The sequence below is a fragment of the Macrosteles quadrilineatus genome, unplaced genomic scaffold (genome assembly GCF_028750875.1).
Source record: "Macrosteles quadrilineatus isolate MER2022 unplaced genomic scaffold, UCM_ALF_1.0 Scaffold_21__1_contigs__length_2333173, whole genome shotgun sequence".
Taxonomy (NCBI): Eukaryota; Metazoa; Arthropoda; class Insecta; order Hemiptera; family Cicadellidae; genus Macrosteles; species Macrosteles quadrilineatus.
The window spans coordinates 2,252,581-2,274,073 of NW_026542614.1; the positions used below are offsets into that span (position 1 = coordinate 2,252,581).

General features: G+C 34.8%; 1 protein-coding gene and 1 long non-coding RNA gene across 3 annotated transcripts in view; both read right to left on the reverse strand.

The window, feature by feature from the left end:
- The window catches only part of LOC129005427 (protein CBFA2T1-like), a 163,923-nt gene extending 160,548 nt beyond the window's left edge, over positions 1-3,375 (reverse strand). Inside the window, exon 1 of the mRNA XM_054434315.1 lies at positions 3,309-3,375. The gene's annotated coding sequence lies outside the window, so the exon portion shown is untranslated. The remainder of the gene's footprint in view (positions 1-3,308) is intronic.
- Positions 3,376-18,093: 14,718 nt separating this feature from the next.
- LOC129005425 (uncharacterized) lies at positions 18,094-20,882 on the reverse strand. Of its 2 annotated transcripts, none has more exons than XR_008491825.1 (3): positions 20,725-20,882; positions 19,529-19,600; positions 18,094-18,309 (listed from the first exon to the last, which is right to left on the reverse strand). It is a non-coding gene; the product is annotated as an uncharacterized LOC129005425 (long non-coding RNA). The 2 variants fall into 2 exon arrangements; XR_008491824.1 differs by lacking the exon at positions 20,725-20,882 and adding an exon at positions 20,531-20,677.
- Between the last annotated feature and the right edge of the window lie 611 nt (positions 20,883-21,493).

Consider the following 21,493-nt stretch of genomic DNA (forward strand, 5'->3'; position numbering starts at 1 on the left):
TCCAATAGTAGAAACAATCAATAACACAGGGATAAATAGGTATGGAATGTCTAGTTTCGTCTACAGACGATAGTCCAATCTAGTGAAAAAGATGTGTTATAGTGGGTAAAGTGTATTGAAAAAGTTATTCAAGGATTAACAGAACATTCAATTAAGTAAATCAGCATTTGAACAATGCCCTGAATGTGTCTGATGAGTATGCATTACACATAGGCAATCGTTGTAGGCCTACTCAGTTCACAAAATTTAGGGGGCTTTGGAGGAAGAAATCTCGTCCTCTTGATCCATTAGAATAATAGCTCAACAGCTGAGGTTTGCCAAAACGTCAATCAGCTGTGACATTAAGCAAAAAAGTAGGGGAACTTCACCTCAACCAGTCTAAATCTTATTAACAAACTTTTTTAAACAGAAACTCGATCAGCTGGTTAAGTCAATCAGCTGATTTCAATCGTATTGCGATTACACTGCTCTTCAAGAAATGGAAGCTGGTAAAGTGATGCTGGTACTTCCAACAAAGACGTGCTAGTGTTGAGTTCTGCACCTGGTGTTCATCTATTTTCATTAATGGTTTCAACAATCTGTCTTCGCCGCGCGCTGACGAACACTTGACAGCTGCAGCAGCCGTGTACGAACTAGAAATTCTACACTTTGGTATTTGATTATATGATAGATGTTTCTACTTCCTAACTTCAATGGGTGTCTTAGAAAACAACCCCCAAAATAAGTCAAAAGCCTCTATTTGGAATTAAGAAACGTTAATTTAGATTAACTTAGGAATGATAAAACCAGAACTAATACTTCAAAACAAAGAAAATATTGTATTTTTTTACTTTATAAAATAAGAGTTGAACGAAAGAAATGAAAAATGAAAAACGTTTATTTATACCAAGAATATAAACTAAAACAGAGAGTAGCTATACAACTAACAGTACAATATTTCTAAAATAAAATAAAATTTGCCTTACTTATGGGATAGGCCTACATGGGCAGGTGCCTGTGCGTAGGCCTGGCTGTTATCAGTCTAAGAAGAACCGAAGATCTGATTTTTTAGTGATTAAAAGTTATTTTAAAAGGGATGTCATCTTGGGAATTTAATCTGTATTTACCATAAAACACACAATACTCTCATTTATTATTTTTTATCTGTTATAAGATTTAAATGTGCTAAGAGTTCTGAGTTGTGAGGGATATTTTTGGACCCTATATAGTAGCTATGTTTGGTGCGCTTTGGTATATTAGAATTCGTTAACAATAGTGGTATGATTTGTTGACGATCACTTTTCTTACGCTGACTTGGTACAATTTGAAGAAGGTATACACGATGTTGTATCAATTTTATTGATGGTATGATCTGTTAACGTTAAATTTTCTTACGCTGATTTGGTACAATTTTAGAAGGTATACACGATGTTGTATCAATATGATTGATGGTATGATCCTGTTACCGATAAATTTTCTTGCGCTGATTTGGTACAATTTTAGAAGGTATACACGATGTTGTATCAATATGATTGATGGTATGATCTGTTAACGATAAATTTTCTTACGCTGATTTGGTACAGTTTTAGAAGGTATACACGTTGTTGTATCAATATCATTTCAGTTTGATGGTATGATTCGTTGACGATCGATTTTCCTACACTGTAGCTCTATTGAAGAAACGAGGCGTACACGATCGTAGCGATATGGTTGCTTCTTCAGTATCCACTCGTGTCGTGGTACCACGTGTCCGTCTGTCTCGTGCCGTGTACAACACGTGTTCCACAGCTGTCTCATCGCCTCCCTCGCCCTCACGACGATGATATTTATATAGCAACACGACAGCACGCGTGTCATAGTAGCACTGCCGCAACCGCTGCCGACAAGACTTTTAATTTCGCATGCCTTTTAGGTTTGCACGATTTTTGATTTATTTGCTCGAATGATCTACTTGCATTTTGAATTAACCCCCCCACCCCCAATGTAAGCTGAGTAGCTGAGTGGTTGTGCTCGCCTGGTAAACAAAAGCTCACTGGTTCAACCCGAACCCATGGTGGACCCAGCTGTCCTTGATCATTGGGCTTTGAAACAGCTGATCTTAGTCAGTACAATACACAGATTATCTCACACCATTCTACACTCATCCTTAACTCGTATTTGGGTTTACGAACCTAGGTGGCGTCCCCATCTCAATTAATAGTAATAAGATTGCAACAAATTTTTAAATATCAATTCATAGGTCTTTCAAAACAGTCTTGATATTACAGAGTCCTTGATTATATCAAGTGGTGATTGCGATATTTTATGATTCTACAGAATAAATTTGGTGTTAGATGTTATATTTATCAATTTCCTTATGTGTTTACTGAATAAAAAGTAGCGGATGGAAAAAATGTGGGATAAGAAAAATACATTAAACTCTTTAATGGTTGAAACGTCGTTCAAGTTATAATCCCCGAAATATTGAATAGGAACTTTTAAAAATAAATCTCTCCCCTGTAGAACATTAAAAGAGGACTAACCAATTACAGGCTTCGAACCACTCCAGGTATTGTCTAACAAGTTAATTTTTGATGACTAGGGAAGATTTCAAACTTTAACTCTTCACGGATAACAAGCACGTGGTTATTTTAACTCAGACATTATTTAAACCAATAAGATACCCTTGAAACGTATATTTTTTAATAGTTTACTTACCTTTGACTGGCTTTCAACCTTACCGAATTAATTTAACATGTGATGATTTAAATTAAAACTGCAAGATTGCAATGAGACAATCCATGGTTAACTTTAGACAACAAATATTACTTCCGTAACTTAAGAGAAAACTTTTAAGAGTGAATTTTGACAGATTTCCAGCTATTTTGATTTCATACAATAAGTTAACATTGGGTAATTCAAAGTGAGATACATCCATAAAATTTTTCAACTACAAGACGAGTTTTACAAACCTACTTCTACTATTCTGGTCACTAGAAACTTTCACTAGAATTTCTACTCGTCCTTAAGTGCCTTAAAGCTTAAGAATAATCTTACTATTGTATTTATTAAAGGTAACACGTGGTTAACTTCTATACACCGACTATTGTGATCACTAGATACATTCACTAACAAATTTCCTTTACGTAAAAATTATAAGTGAGTATTTTTTAACAGTAACTTACTTTTAAAGGCTCCCAACCTCTCCAGATTTTATCTAATAAACATTCAATTTTAGAAATAATAACATAAACATACACACGTGGTACATCTTTACAACTCTACTATTCCCTCAAGCAATTCTCAAATTTACTTCCGGTAAAATTTAATAATATTCCTAGTAAACTTACCTTTGTCCGGCTTCCAGCCTTTGCGGATGAGTAGTTTAGCCACTCTCGCCAAGTGTGACGACCGCTCCGGTACACTAGACGCGGGGAGCGCTGCGGCTACAGACCGACTGAGCCGCTACCGAAGCCGCGCGGCGCCGACGCACACACTCACCGCTCAACCATTGATTGATGCTGGCCGATGTAGGTTTAATTGAATGCAAATAAAATATCACTTGTTCACGCCGTGCCTTAGACCCCGCCCACTCACAGTGGACGATATGCTTGTGTTTGTTTTGGTGCGAATTTTTCAGTATAGTTGTTGCATTTTTTTCTTTAATTGCTTAAGTAAATCTGTTGGTATTTAATTGTCAAAATATAGTAAGCGATAAAGGCAAAATTCAGTTTTCATCGGAAAAACTGCTGTAGTTTGCTTGTTATGAATGGTCGTGCATTAATTGCGCCAAAGACTTCGTTAATTGCAAGCCCTCAAAGGGTCCCAAAAAATGTTCCTTAGTTGCGCCAAGCCCAAGCCAGCATAGTGGTGAGTTGCCGGCAGATAGAATGTCCTTGTTTAGGTGTCATCCTAACCCATCCTAACCTAACCTAACATGACATAACTTAACCAAACCTAACATAACTTAACCAAAGCTAACATAACTTAACCAAACCTAACTTAACCTAACCTAACTCAACCTAACCTAACTTAACCTAACCTACTCAATTATACAGTCAAAGAGGGCTGCCACTTGCGGCCCCGTTAATGAACTTATCCGGTGGCTTCCTGGAGTAGTTGGTGAAATTCAGAAATACCCGACTACCTGACTCAGGTCATTTGGCGCAATTAACGCCCACACTTATGAATGTATTATGATCATGCAAATTTATTCATTTTATACTATACAATGCACAATAGGCCGCAACACAAACTTAACGTAATTGGGAAGCAAACCTAAGACTCGTCAAATTAAATGTTTTTAAAATATTTTTTTTTTTAGGCAATATTTTAATAAAACTCCAACCATAAAAATTTAAATTCGCGTAGTCTGCACTCTGCAGGTTTGCTGCGGGAGTATTTTGGGACATATTAGGTCTAATAAAAGTTTAAATGTTTATTTTGTAGCTACGTGTTTTTAGCAAAGATTTGTGGTCTTTTGTTAACTTTTAAAAAGCCACTCCACTTTAGACTTTTGGTACTTGGTTCACAATACAGATTAGATCAAACACTATATACATTCATAGAGTGTTTATGGGGTTACGATTTTGTTTGAGTGTATTTACCAAAATGGTTAACATTTTTTTCGGTACTTATTTAAAATATAAAGGAGTTGTCATATTTTTCTCTTTAATTTACAAAAATAAATGAAAAGATGTTTGTTTTGCTTCTACATTTCCCAATTGTATATACAGTACTGTAGTTTGTGCTCCATTTTCGTTTTACAAACCAGAATGGTGAAGGTGGTCATTTGTACATCTGTAGAAAATTTGTTTGGAAAAGGTTAAATATATGTTGTTCAGTGGAAAATTAGGATATGTTTACTTTTCCAGCACAAATTTAACAGTGCGTTACAAATCATTAGAGCATCAAAATATTCGCGGGAAATTTCCTTCCATAAAAAAATTTTTCGGAAAGATTTTTATTGTTCTAGCCATGCATAATTGGATCAAAAGATCAGCGATTCAACACTGATGCACCAACGGTTTTATTAAGAAAACCATTTTTACAACATTCTTATTTATGTATTTAATACCCGTGTTTTACCAGCACGATGTTAATATTATAAATAAGATTATCACAAAACACCGTTTAAAGATTAAGTTATCAACACAACACTTCTTAGACACGTACTGTTAACCGATTCGATGATACAGTATTGAATATTTACTGAGTTCCACATTAATATTGCACTTTAAAATTATAACTTGATATACGACTTATGGGAACAATTAATACAACAAAACTTACAATTTTTTAAATTATTTTTGATGTCAATAACTTTCAATGGACATAATTTTAAGCAGTTATTCAACTATCATTTAAATCATAAATATTACACATTAACACATTATACATTAATGATTCCTTATCAATACAAATACATAGAAATCAGTCAAGTACAAGTTAAAACCTAAATCTGAACCATTAGATAAGCTAATAACACAAATTTACTGCACTTCAAACAATTACAAGGATTATGCAGAGCCTGTAAAAATTAGACGCAAAACACATACAGAGTTCATATTGCCGCTAGCGCCTGAAACGGTTTTTATTTGCTGGATTTCTATGCCTGTGGGGTAAAATATAATGGTATTGTTAGGAAAATACTAAATAATTCCATATTTGGATAAGTCTTTCTAACAACGTATGAAAGCAGCTAAACTTTGTGTTCCTTATTTTTCATCAAAAGAGTCGAACAACGATAAAATATGGGCGATTTTCAACAGAGTTCGTATATATATATCAGGGTTTTCAATTGTCAATTTTATGATTAAACGAGGTACACCTTGCCTTGATAATAAGATGGGTTCAGCTATGTTCTAACTTACATACTAAAGTGTTACAGGACCTGTAATAGAACTATAAAATAAAGTTCAAGTAGGCGAGACGAAAAAGCAACCTGATCTTATTTTAGATCTTAATTGAATCGGTTGCAAAATTTGTACCGAACAGACAAGAAAGCGAGCTAATAAAAACGTTTTAAAATAGCTAAACAGATCATCTCACTCCATTCTACAACCATCTTTCACTATAATATTTGTGTTAAAATACGTCCGGGTCTCAGTATAACTGATTTCAGTTTATCTCAGTTAATGTATAAACCTTTATAATATTTGTATGCAATGTTACAATTCTACTGAATTAATCGACACATAATTAAACAGCTGATTCTCTTAATTACAGCTGATTCCTATCCCAAGGCTGTACAACTTTTGTGACATGCTTCGTAGGCCACATTTAAACATACGTTATTTTTACAAAATGGTGAAAATTAAACTGACCAACTTCTAAATCAAATCCTAAAAACAAATGTTTTCCCCATCGTAGTTGTCTGTCTTATTAATAGGTAAAAACTTAACTACACATTTTTAAAATATACGGTAAAGCGATACTTATAGAAGCTCTAAAGTAGATTAATTCAGGGTTGAGTGGGATATTTAATGCGGGTGGTGTGGTGAGTCTGCTCATGGCAGGGTATTGATAGTGTGTGGTTGGCACCACTTATTTCAAAGACGGCGGAAAAACTCAAGTGGCTATGTGTTTAGCGTTAAATCATCCGGCACCGTGAATTTATTTTTATTTTTAACAATAGACGATATTTACATTTATTTTAACTGTGTTGAAAACGAGAATTTTATATATTTGTTAATTATAATCGATGTGATGGATGGTTTATAAACTCTTGGTGTGTCACTAGAGGAAATTAAATTAATTTTGCTACAGTCACCCGAAAAGTGGGCTTCCTTGCACATATTATAACAGAAAGCCTGACTTTGGCACACAGTTTTTTTTTTTTTTTTTACTTTGGTGCACACCAATATTCCAATCAAAACAACACAAAACAGCGTGCTTTTATTATTATGCACGTAATCCATCTACGATTGAAAATTAGTTGGCAACACTTAAGGATATTACGACTACGATCAGCTGGTGCAGGGTTTCCCATTTCTTTTAATGTTTTGATTTAACCTAACCTAAAAACGTGTTTTACATTGCTTGAAAGACTAACTATTTATATGATTAAAACTGTGGGACAAATATAATGTGTAACACGAGTGCAAACTGCCTTTGCTGCCTTTGCTGCAAGGTTAAGTTAGGTTGAGTTAGGTTTGATTAGGTCAAGCTAGGCTTGGTTTGGTTAGGTTAGGTTAGGTTGGGATAATTTAGGATGACACGTAAACAAGGACAGTCCATCTGCCGGCAACTCACCCCTACCTGGCTTGGGCTTGGCTCAACTAATGAACATTTTTTGGGACCCTTTGACGGCTTGGCGCAATTAATGCACGGTCGTTTAGATTAACCCTAAACATTACCGTTAGGAATAACTAAGATAAAATTGGCATCAGTCACGAATATTAGAACAGAAACATGGATCATAATCATAAACAAATGACGTCACTGACCCGATGTGACGTCATTTAGTTACGTTTCCATAGAGTTTCTGTTCCAATATTCGTCGTATCAGTATTTTCTTGTTGAAGACGGGACACAGGGACCAGTGGTGCCAATTGCTATCAAAAGGCTGTCAGGCGCAGGTTGGCCACATCACCGCATTAAATATCCCAGTGACCGGCCACATTAATCTACAAACCTGTCAGAAGCAGGAGGGAGTGTAGAAAGCCTATACCTACGTGAACTGGTCAATATCAACCGACTTGGTCTTCGAGGAGAAAATTTATACATATCAACCTAGTAGACACTTTGTTCCTTCCATCAAAGTAATTTGTAAATGTTCAAATTGTTTATGTTTCCAGACAAGCCATAAGATCGTGTCGCCCCTTGGGACAGTTGCAGACGCGCACAACTTGAGGGGTTTAATAGGGTTTGTTTGTTATTTATTTATTAAAGTCTTCGCAAATGGCAATGTCGTGGAAGAATTAAAACTCCACCAAGAGAAATCGGTCTAAATCCCTTAACATTTTAAGGATGTACCGAGAATCGAACCCGTATCCCTTTGCACCGAGGTCGGAGACGTTAACATTTACAAGGTAATTATTTAAGATGGGGACGCCACTAAAGCGTCTAACCCCGAATATGAATGAAGGACGAGTGGCGCGATCTTGTAGTCTCGTTAGTTACTAAAGGCCGACATTTTCCTTAGACACGGCTGTTTAATAGCCCATGGAGCCAATGACAACTAAGGGACCTACAGTTTATAGTGGAATCCGAACCACATTTTTGCCTCGTAATTAACGAATTGGTCTAATTGTCAGGATAGCACTGTGGGTAGTCGTAGTACTCACTAGTGTGGACGTTAATCCACACCAGGGAGTATCGCATCGTATCCACAGTGCATGCATTAAAATATCCACAATTCGTGATCTCCTAGTAGCTGGATTACAGGACGACGCCACCGTCCCGATCAGTTTTTTTTACATTTAAAACTATTTTTTACACTTTACAGTATTTGGTAGACGATTCCTAAAACTAGTTATTAATACAAATGGTACCAGTAAGAATTTACAGTTGTAAGGTTCTGTTTTAAGATGGATTTATGTCTCCAATTGTAAGTTTTTTGTTGAAAGGTCGAGTTAATAAGTAAGTCAGTTTTGTGGACCATTCGTTCTAGATTGTTTTGCTGGTATCATTGAGTTGATAACATTATAACGTAGATTTACAATCGTGCTGTTCTTGTTAGAAATATGTCTTAATATCACATTCTGTTGCTTTCAAATACCTCTTACTCGATCGGACAATCAAAATCTATATGGACAGTCATCAACAAACATAAGTTTGATTACGTACGTTTGTATGAGTTTTATCGTAACAGAATTTGTTCGGAAGGATTTTACAACTTCTATTTAGTCTTCTATTCTTGAATTTTTTATTAAAATCTAGGTATAAATCTATATTAGGGTAGAAAAATGGTAATCAACTCACTTTATCATATTCGCGCTCACCCATAAATTAAAATTTGTATTATTATTTTGTGGTTTAACTAACTTAAATATTTTAACCGTATCATTATTTTAATAAGCAATACTCATAAAAAATTGCTTTAAATATTTCACACTCGTACACCAAGTAACTGGCCCCAATGTAAATTAACCACAAAACGCCATCAATATGGCAGTGGTAAAAACACAACGAGTACAACAGCTGACGGGGTTCTTGCAAACAGCTGTTTGCCCCCTCCCCCACAACTACCCCCTTGCTGCGATGCACTGCACTTTAGTGCTGTTTTGGGATGCTGCTTACCTTAAAAATAATGTTACAGATTAACTATGTTTCCTGTTTGTAATCTTCTGTCTTTAGAGGAGCTTATTCACTGATTCTTGTTATTTTTAATATCTTAAGGTGTATAAACAATTTGAGCAAAACATATGGTTTTCGTAGTAAGGGATTGGAAACTCGACAATACTGCAATCTATTTGAATGATAAATATTATTGAAAGTCATTACTGAATAGTGAATGAGTCGAAAATTATATACAATAAGTTTTACTTATTAAATGCATTTATAAATGTAAATTGTGGATATAAAATTAACTAAATTAAGTCTTAACCTATTATAATGTGAAAAAAAAAACACTTTCACATCGTATTGCATAATGCAATTACTCATTGATAGAAGTCTTTTAAACAATGTACTCTGAGAAATACAAATTTTAATTTTGTTGTGTGCCATTGTTTGAAATTTACACCATCATTTGCCAAAAATAATATTTTCACTGTCAATGAAAGTTGTGTGTGTTGGTTTGTATTAGAGAGATTTAGTGAGTGTGAGAGAGTGAGAGAGAGTTAGAAAGGGGGTGACGTATTAGAGGGGTGGGTACACAGCTGTTTGCAAGGACCATACCAGATGCGTCTGTGTTTTTGTCACTGCACTACTTGCAGAGATTTTAGCGGTTAATTGCAATTTAGGTTTTTAAACATATCAAAAGTAGTTAAAAACACTAACAATTTCCAATTTAGTTACCTAACCATAACAATGGAACACAGGATTCAGCCTTCACATTTAAAAGTATTTTGTAATAATTTAAATATTTGCACATTTTAAACTTATGGTGTAAAGTAACATAGCATTTAGAATGAAATTTAAACTGCGCACAAACAAAACAAAAACATCACCCTTCTTATCTTTAATAAAGATTGTACAAGAATATAAATTATAAATATATCAATTTGCATTATTTAAGTAGGCCTGACTACTAAATATAGGTTGGTGGGAGGAATTGACATAACGGCTGTATCTTATAATAACCTGTGCTGTCTGGAGTCTGGATTAAGTGGTTATAATACTCGCCTGGTGATCATGAGGTCACCAATTAAATCCCTAGTAAATGCATACGTGTTTAAATGGTTAGAAACTAGAATCAGCTGTACTATTTTTGTTTATAAGGACCACTTGGAGAACAGCTGATCAATGTAAGAATGCTCACACAGATCATCTAACGCTCTTGCATTCATATTCGGCTTAAAATACCCTACTACGAGGGTTGTTGTTTCAGAAAATTTAATTGTACGTCCAAAGAACATCTGATTCCAAAGAAATTCGACTGTTTTATAAGATGTGAAATCAATTTCCAAAATATAACTTTCACTGATTATCGTCAGCTGGTTCATTACACAATTTAAATATAATCTATCTATATATTAATAGGCAAGCATGTTTCTTTAAAACCTTTTTTCTCAGCTCGTGTGAATCGTAGGGAAAATCTACGCATACCGTTGGAAAGCTATTTTCCTGTAGGTGTGCAGAATCCCTTTATAAATTTAAATAGGCTCAAAGATAAGCACAAAAAATGAGTTTAAAAATTTGAAAAAATTAACATGGATCTTATGCGTTGCTATGCTGGTTACGAAATAACAACGAAATATAAACAGAAAATCAAAACAAATGGAGGAAACTCCAATCACATGTTTTATTTACAGTGTGGGGTGAAAATAGATAAGTGAGTACATTACATATTTTTGGTCGAGTTTCGACCACTGGACGACCTCTCGTCCTAATGATTGTATTTTTTCTAACCTGTCTGTTCTGTTCTGTTACACGACCTCAGCGTTGGTGCATTGACTATTGGATAGTGAAGCAGACTTCCCATCTATATGGACCATCTCCAACCATTTTTTTTAAGGAAAAAGTTCTGTGAGCCAATCACAGAATGCGCTAGTGTCAAAAATTATATTTTCTATCATATCTTTGGTTGGTGACATTGATGGGTCATAGCAGTTGCTTAATAAATCGTTTAATCAGTTTGACTCTTTAAAAAGGTTTTTGTATTCTACAGAAATCATAACTTACATCAGCACAATCTGTCGGTGGCTCTCATCAACTACGACTATTTATATTGAAAAACTGGCGACAACCGTAACATGGGGATGGAACGTCTAAGGTTGGTGACTGTTGATAGATTTGACTTTGTTTTATATTGTTAGTCGTACATTTTCAAAAGTTAAGTAGGTTAATTTCTTTTTTGCTATCGGTATAAAATATTAAAATTGTTGGTAAAATTCAGCGTGTATGTAGTATAACAATTTGGGCGGATTTCTGATTTTTGTTGGATGAAGAGCAATACTCTAACATAAACTTTCCCCGAAATAAATAAACTCATTTGGTCATTTCGCACAGCCAGATTCCAAGTTTCCTCCTAACTATCAACATAAAGTCAGGACGGTATGTTAGTTGAGGGTTGGTATCAGCTGGTTTCAAAGACCACGCCAGGTGGCACCGCTGCAGCAAACCCCCTTCCCACAACTATATTCTGTGGTGAGTTTATAGACCATCAATCAAAAAGAAAATAAATACACTATATGAGGTATTTATTTATATATGACTGTTAAGTGTATCTTACCGACATAAAATTGTGTGATATAATTTTTCACGTTTTATGGTTCAAGACCATGATGGAAGGAAAAAACATTTTTTCCTTCCACCATGGTTCAAGCCCTGGCCATCTTAAACCATATACCATTTTTAGGCTTTTTGTTAGTAGTAAGTTATTATCATGTTCTCAATTGGTAGATGAATTACATCTGGTGCAGAATCGGCTCCACTTCGATCCTTCAGGCTTTATGGGAGTACTGTAACTACTAGGTTTCAAACATAATCCATTTGGTAGACAGATTGATAATATTTGTTTTCGAAATTGAAAACTATATATTTTGTGTTGACCAATGTTATAGCCCTTTTATCTCTAAAACAAATATTACAGCTCTGCTCCCATTGATGTAAAAATTCGGTTCAAAGCTTAATTTTAAGTTTTGTGATTTCCCCATAAAATATCATAGTTACTCTCACCGGTTACCAATGATAAAGGTTTTTGACAAGCCAATAGTATAAATTATGTGTCATATTGCTGATACCGTTTGTTCTAATCCTCTTAAAATATACTATTTTTATTTTCCAATAAGGTCAAAATCTACATGGGCATTTTTACATGTATTGCTAGCTTTGTGGTCGGTGTGTCGAACGTCGATACGTGGGGGCCAAAATTTGATTTCCGGCATTTCCAAAAAAGTTTGGGTCGTGCATTAATTGCGCCAACGAGTTTCTTAATTGCGTCAAGCCCAAGCCAGGTAGGGACGAGTTGCCCGGCAGAAGGAATGTCCTTGTTTACGTGTCATCCTTAACTATACTAACTTTACCTAATCTAACTTAACCTAACCTAACCAAACCTCAACTATACAGTCAAAGAGGGCCGCCACTTGGTGTAGTTAATGAACGTATCGGGTGGCTCCCTGGAGTAGTTGGCGCAATTTAGGAATACCCGACTACCTGACTCGGGTCAGTTGGCGCAATTAATACCACCCAAAATTTGCTGGATTTTGAACCACTTTCTCTTAAAACATTTTTACTCCATTGCGTCTTAAAGCCACTGGCGTAGACACTAAAAATAATTGAGTAATCTTTAATAAGTCTTTGCTATACACAATTTTCAAGCTGTTAATTTTAGCTGGTGGGTTGACCCAGTGACATGTGCGATTGTGGTGAGGCAAAACAAAGAACAGCTGTTTCATGTACGAAACGCAGCATGCCAACATCTGGCCGCTCTAATGCTGTTTACGTTGCTTTCTAAATAACATTGTTAGTTCACCTGTTTTCTACGAGCTCCTAGCTCAGCTTCTTCAATTTATCAGGTTTTATTTTCAGTCACCATAAAAATTACGAAACGAAAATTAAAATTACTAGGTGAAAATTACGAAATGAATGGTGGATTAGATATTGAGAATATGCCATATTTTTTATACGTACACAATATTTGTTAGCATACATATTACATGTCATTGAGGACGAATATTATATTTGTGTTTTTATCCGTGCTTTTTAACGAAGTGTAACCACAATTTGGACAAATGTCCCTTTCAATTAAATAAGAAAATAGTCATACTATCACACATTTAATATCCTATAACTCATATTAAGGTATTAAAATTAATGTACTTTGATTGTAAAACAGATTTTATTACTATGTAAACAGCTTATGAAACGAACATTTCAGTACCGGTAACATAAAGAATCTTTATACAAACAATTGATTTGCATTTAATATATGGCATACCTTATGTATGTCACAAAACTGGATTTTTGAGTGCTCATTATTGGATGTAAAAAGGTGATGCCTTAGGTAAAAAGCCAAGACATTCTAAAAATGTTAGTGCATACAGAAAATAATACCATTTAATCTGGGGCTTGCTAGTTTTCCCGGGATAGCCTGAGTAGGCCCAAATTACAATCTTAGGATTGTTATATTAGGTAGCCATTTCAAATTAAAGTATTAAAAAAGAGTCCCCGACAGACACGCATACAGATACACAGATTGGAGAACGATAAACGTACAGAAATTGAGATGAACTCATATCGGTTTTAGGATATGTTACAGTTCGTATGCTACGGCCACACGGGCGTTTTTTCACGCAAGAACGCAGCGTGAAAAAACGCAAGAAATATGAGCAGCATTAAATGTAATGAGGTATGCCACACGCAGTGTGTTTTCCCGCAGTAGTGGTCGCCTATTTGTTTCAATGCTACTCTAATTTTTCGCGTGTTTTCACGCTGCGTTTGTGCGTGAAAAAAACGCCCGTGTGGCCGCAGCCTAACCGAAAACTTCATAACCCTACGCAATGTACAGACAAAACTGCATTTTCATGTCAATTTTTAATCAAACAAACTTTATTTATAAGTTTGGTTGTAATGTACGTGTTTCCTAATACCATAGACAAATCAACACAAGTATGTTAAATCTGTGCTGCTATTGACCATCAAGCAAATAATAATAATGCTATAAAATTTGTTTTACAGTTTCACATATGTTGGCAACACTGCGAACAATTTCCACAGCTCACATTGTTTTGATTAAGCTGGTTGACAGCTGGTTTAATTCTGCTGTTTTTGTTGACTCTAAAAACTTAATTTGTGTAATTTTGTTATTTATTTATCTTTTAAATTTGTTTATTTCCAGTTTATAAGTGTAACTATCTGAGCATTATAAAAAAGGTACTGGATATATATGTGCCTTAGCGTATTTCCTGTATAAACTGTTCCGATTTTTCAAAAGATATAGGTAGAGTCCCTTGTATGTGGTAGAGTTGATCTAAGGTAGGCACAGTAAAATCAAGAATGGAAGAAATCATGTCAAACAGTGTCAGTTTTGTCAAAAACGCATTGATTGAAAATGATAGTCCTGACCAAATGTCTGATAAAACTACTAAAAACATCGAGCACTGTGTAAGTTCAATGGAGAATACACAAGATAAAGAACTTGGTAAGTTAAAACTAACTATTGCCCGAAATAGTTTTTACTGTGATGCTTCAGATACCGAAAACGTAAGTGTGTCATCGACACAAGAAAGTGCATCAATTGAAGAGCATTCAGACGGAACATTCTCGGAAGAAGAAGATGACCAACTAAGCTACATTGAAGAGGAGGATAGTGAGGAGTTTGTTGTCAGTAAATATATGGAGAGTAAACTAGCAGCACTGGAAAAAACTCGATTTGGAGTGTGGAAGGTTGAGACACAAACCAACACAGACAGAAAGACAATGGACCTTGTGGGTAGATCTTCAACAACTTGGAAAGTTGACGGGTGTAGTGATAGCCTTTCTCCACTAAAACTTACTCTGAAGAAATCACAGACAAATTTACTAAAAGTAAAAGATAAAAAGCCGCCAAAGGTGAAAACTGAAAAAAGGAAGTACAACAGAAAGAACAGTTTGAGTGAACCGAAAGAGTCTAAGCGAGGACCAGGTCGACCACGTTCAAGATCTTGTCACTCCAAAAGCAAACAGAAACTGATCGATTTGTTTAAAAGGAAATATTTAAAAGATAGAAAGCGCAGGTCGAGCACTAAGTCTACCAGTTACCTACCTCCTACGATTAGAAGCATAGCCAAGCCATAGGATTTTCGTATAATTTTGAATTGTTGTTACTTTTTCCACTTGTAATAAATATTTTTCTCAATCTATTAAAAAGTCCCTTGGTAAGAGATTATGAAAAAATCAAACAATTGCTTTGTTACTTTGTCGATACACTATCAGTTGATCCCTATTATTATTGATGTACGCTATGTTACATTTCTTGCAAAATAGTTAATCATCTTCATCTTAGGATTGTACTGTAGCCAACACAATTCACTTTCAAAACTCATAGCCTAACTTATTTTATGTTAATTGACCTTATTTTTAAATATAATATTAAAAGCCAATGTAAAGCCTTATTTTGTTATATGGTTCAAGAAGATCTAGGTCTAAAATATTATAAAAGGTAGGTATGGATATATGCATCTGTCTCATTTTTCATTATTTAGTCCTAAAATAGATACATTGGCCGGCCATTTTATGTACCTAATTGTATTTTCTAGTTCTGATTTTGCAAATAGATTTGGCTTGAATCGTTGGTTTAGATCTTTTTGATTTGTTTAAAAAAAATGTATGCCAGGTCAGTGCTTGATCATTGATAATAATTATTAGTTCCACACACACACACACACATACATCACTTCAAAAACTACTTTTTGGGTCCTGAGGGACCCAAAACAAATCCACTCAACAGTCAAAACTTAAACTCAAAAATTTTGACGAAAACAATACTTTCTCCATACTGTTTAAGATATGGAGAAAGTGAAAATGATCCACTCATACAAAACTCATGGTCCATTCATGTTTTGTTAGAAATAAGCCACATTAATTGTGTTCTCATACAAAAGTTGTACTAATATAGTGATTGTGTATTAAACCCATTAAATCAGAATTGATCATGATAGAATAATCTAGGTAAAAGTATTTTATTAGTATCAATCAACTCCAAGTAAACAAAAACAATTAACACATGATAATAGACTAAAATGACAATAGTCAGTAGAGCCAACCATTACATCTCCCTCTTTAAAGGTTGAGTTTCTGGGGAGGTTTTATAAGTCGTCTTGATCGGGTTGTTATGTTAGCAGAAGACATTCCAGAGGTGTTTGGAGGAACCGTTGAAAAGTTTGGCATGTCTTCATGATGATCCATCGGACCTCTTGTTAATGGTTGACTGTTACGGTTATCTGTTGAAAAGTTTGTTAAGCACATACCGTTGTCTTCCTCAGATCGATGATCCTTCTGACTACTTGTTGATGGTTGATGGTTGTGGCAATGATCCTTCTGACTATTTGTTGATGCTTGATGGTTGTGGTAACTTTCCTTTTGAATGTTTGGCATTGGTTGTAAGTGAAACCGGTTTCTTCGAACTATGGTTCCTTTGTCCGTCAGTACTTTATAAGATCGTGGTGAGTTTAACTTTTCTACGACTTTTCCTTCACGTTTCAAATCAGATATCCAAACTTTGGTTCCTGGGTTCATATCTGATAAGGGTCGAGCACCATGTCGTCGATCGTAATTTCGTTTGTAATTTTGTCTATAATGATTCTCCTTCTCTCGGAGATGACTGAAGTCTGGCTTGTTCTCCAGATGACATGGTAAGGTAGGCAAATTGTCCCGTAGTCTGCGTCCGTATAATAACTGTGCTGGACTGTAACCGTTGGCCAGTGGAGAGTTCCTGTAAGACAACAAAGCTAAATATGGATCTCCTTTGTTCTTCTTTAGAACAGCTTTTGCAATTTTTACAGCTGCTTCGGCTGAGCCTCCCGTAACCTGTTTATGTTTTCATCAGTCGTAGGTATGTTTTCAACCACATTTTGAACAAAAGCTTCAATTTCTTCTTCCATGTCAACCATTACAGATTGTGAAAGCAGCAAGTCAATTTTTATTTCATATAATTGCAATTTAGCAGCAGAAGAATCATAGCCAGACAAGATGGATTTAATCATCGACCTTCATCACATAGTTTATCCACATTTACTTCAACTAGAGTCGTAGACACACACCACATTATGACAAAACTAGATGGACCATGAAATGTTTGACAGCTTAGTTTTGACATTACAGTAACTTTTCCACTAAGATCTGTAATATGCTTAAAGTTATGGAAAGTAACCAACCATCAGTCAAAGTCAAACCAATAATCATCAATCTTCCAATGTCAATTAATTTATGATATGGAATTTTAGGCAAAAACAGTTACCGTAAAAGATTTGATGAGTTTTGGAGATATTTTGTCAAAAACATTTTTCATACAGTACTCTGTTTCTGTACGCAGGAAATAAGTCATAACCGTATCAGTTATTGTTCAAACTCAGATTTTGCAGGCTCTGTCAAACCTCCTAGACCACTAAGAGCCTCAATGATGAAGAAAGCATAAGAAACAATGTTAGAAATTACTAAAAATTAATGGTTAATTGTTTTACTAAAAATCCTTGATACCTCCCACATTTCCCACATAGAGGTGTAATGAAACGGGAATGTGTGGGAACAACATTCCTATTCTTGCTTTTCTGAAGGTCTTGTATACTAAATAAGCAGCCTGTTTTTCCTAGCTGATGTTGTGAGCATTCCCGCGCTGGAAGATTAGAGTACATCACAAGTTCGCAGTCAGGCTGTATACTTAGAATAAAATGGTGCAACAGTACTTTAAAGATCAGCACTTGGTTTAGAGTGCTCCATTTTTTATCCACCATTACTTGAACCAAGTGGATTTATCCAAGTGACCATTGATTTACCTTTAAGATCTCATTATTGTTGTAGATTCTTATCTAAAATAGAAACTAAAAAGTGTTTGAGACAATAATTTTTAATAACAGGCATTAATCTCACTCAGCAATTGATTAACAATAATTTAACTGTGTCTGCATTGATTTCATGGCTGGAATTTCTAGGAGGCTGAGGAACAGTTGGGCTGCAACTGCGGAGTCATGATCTGCATCCACCGCCACCAAGTTAGGTACGGTGTCGCCACTCGAGTCGGGCGGATGTTGACTTTTGCAGCACACACTGTAACAAATAGACAGTTTACAATAAACTAAATCACTTACATACTTGAGCCATGTTGGATTATCAGTAAGAACCATAGTTTCAAAACCAAAAGGCATTATAAATTTTCACTAAAAGCAATTATTTTTGGTAAGAAACAGTTGCAAACCTAACTAAGTCACAGTTAAGCTCATTACAAAAATAAAACAATATTACTCTGTTAAATAGAAGAAAATGATATAAAAATGCACATTAACCACTGAATTTGTAATTATACTTTTTTTACCATTAAAATAAAATATGTCTCCACCTTATAATTCTGATATACAGGCCAGGAGGCAGTGAATTCTATATCCATGAGTTGTATAAATGTTTCTAGGATGACTTACTTCAGTTTATGTTATATCAACCCCCCCCCCCCCTCCACACACCAAGGTAGCCAAATTGTATGATTTATTTGTGATGTATTTATTTACCTCTCGCATTTACATGCTTAACCCCCATAACCTTGGTGGATTTTAAGGATATTTAATGAAAAGTTAACACCTATTAATCAATATTTATTTACAACACTGAAAACCCTGGGTGAAATCTCCTATAAGTACTGTACTTAAGACTATAACTAGAATAGCATGTGTGGACAAAAAGGAACTTAAACAAAACAACAACTGGTCCTTTTTAAAAACCACCTCTTTTACCTTGGTCACTCAGTAATTTTTTAGCGAATTTCCCTATTCGGATCTTTGCTACTGGTACTGGTACCATGAAATTAGAGTATGAAATTCCAAATTATCTCTATTGTATACCCCCAAACCCCCAACCCCCAAAGAAAGCAAAGAGCCAACACAAAAGCTTCCGACAAAGGATCCTGGCAAACTTCTTTGGACTTTGAGAGTTACTGCGACTCACACTCTTTCATTATATTATGCCACATCAGTTTACATTTGGACAGAATAATGTAGTTTCATAATTTTCAATGAGTCTTAAGTAAAATAAAGAAGAATTGTAAAATTATGATTTGTTCATAGACTCAAGTTTGTTTAAGTGCTTTAACCAATGTTATATTTTATGTTAGCCTATTAAAAAAAAAAAATTCTCTCAATTATGCTAGAAACACAACATTGAACTTTATCAACAATAAAAAAATTCTATACCAAAGTTCATCTTTTTATCTTTCATCTCTCTTTTATCTTTGCCTCAAATAATTGTTTTGGGATTAGTAAAGATTGTTTATAATTACTTTGATCTTGTTCTCCACCTTCATGTTGATCACCATTACTTTCTTCCGCAGGGGGTTTCTTCCCAAAACAAGCTGTAATTGATAGCACATTATTAAATAATATCTTGATTAGCAGTGTACATGCTATTACATTTGCGGTAAGTAAATAAAAAATATGTCTTATATATGTCCAACCAACCTCAACTATAGACCCAAGGTCCCTGTAAGCACCACTGGTGGGGGCTTGGGTTAAAGGTAACAAGATACATGCTTTTATCAGTTGCCCCTCTAAACATGCATATATGGCCCATTTTGACTTATTCTTACTGGGTGTGTGAGTCTACCTAAAACTTATAAGTTTGTGTTAAGGGTAAAAGTAAAACATTAGGTATAATTATAGGCATAACTAAACAAGATAATTTTATCTTTAGGGCTGAAAGAGTCAATTGTATGTTTAATACTTTAATACTTTTCTACTTTTCAATGAAGTGGCGACCATACAAAGTAGGTATTTTAAGCCAAGTATGAATGGTGATGAGTGTAGGATGAGTGGCGCGATCTTTGTAGTCTTGTTAGTGACTAAGGCCGACATATTTCTTAGACACAGCTGTTAATTAATAGCCCATACAGCTAATGGCTACTAAAATGGACCTACAGTTTATAGTGGAATCGGAACCACATTTTTCCTTGGTATTAACAATTATATGGTCTAATTAGCTGGATAGTACTGCGGAAAGTCGTAGTACTAACTAGTTCGGAACCCACACCAGGGAGTATCGTATCCACAGTGCATGCCTATAAATATCCATAATCCGTTTACTTTTATTAGTATGAGTATTTTTTTAGTTCATCTTTTAAGTCACAATTTTGTAAACTGGGAGGAATTGCAGTGTAGTAGTAGTCCCAATTATTTATGTATCAAACATTACCTATCACTGATATCCTACATATAGGTACATGGATTTATTTAGTATCAAAAAAGAGAACTATAAATATTATCAAATGTACTCTTAATATACTTACCACCCATTGCAGATGATGGTATTAAGCACTGATGGTCTTTGAAGATTTATAAATTTAAAACTATTTTCACTGAAAAATATCCACAACTCCTTTATATCCTAGGAAACACTAGTTTGTCAACAATGATTCAATTTACTTTCACCATATGTTCTTATTATTATACAATGTGACTGTTATTAAGATTTAAAACTCACCAATGTTGACAAATACTTCATATTGAAATTTGTTATTAACTTTAAGTAGTCTGAATAATTGTATCTTGTTTTCTAAATAATATACATACTTTTTATATTAAACCTACTAATTTTTACAATACAGTAGATTTATTCCTGATTTTAATGTGATGACATTAATTAAATACATTATACTTTTTAGTTTCATGCTTATGATATTTGAGCCTGATGTTAACCTTCTGTTGAAACCAATAAAAATTATATACAGGGTGAGGCAATGAAAGCGCCCCATTTTATAATGTACAAATTCAATACTATTTACTCTATACAAATCAATAGCACATGGAAACACAGCTTATATTTTGCCATTTTAACTTAACAAAGTCATTTTTCCATTTCTTGAAAACAAAATCCTTTAAGTGACGTCCTTGTCCTACTCTACATTCATTTTCGAATCAGTCACTTCAAAATGCCATTGAATACCATTGAATACTCCTTCCAGCATTTCTTCAGGAATCACTTTGGTTTTTTGTAAATTAAAAAAAATCTCTAGGGCAACTTTGAAAAACCTTAAATTTCAAGTAGCTTATAGGGAGAACCCCCAAAGAAAGCAAAGAGCCAACACAAAAGCTTCCAACGACGAAAGGATTCTGGCAAACTTCTTTGGACTTTGAGAGTTACTGCGACTCACACTCTTTCAACATTATTGCTGGTGTACAAAGAGTTTTGCGGCACCCACTGAATGTTTTCATGGTTTAAGCTGTTATCCCCGAAATAATTTTACCCCGTT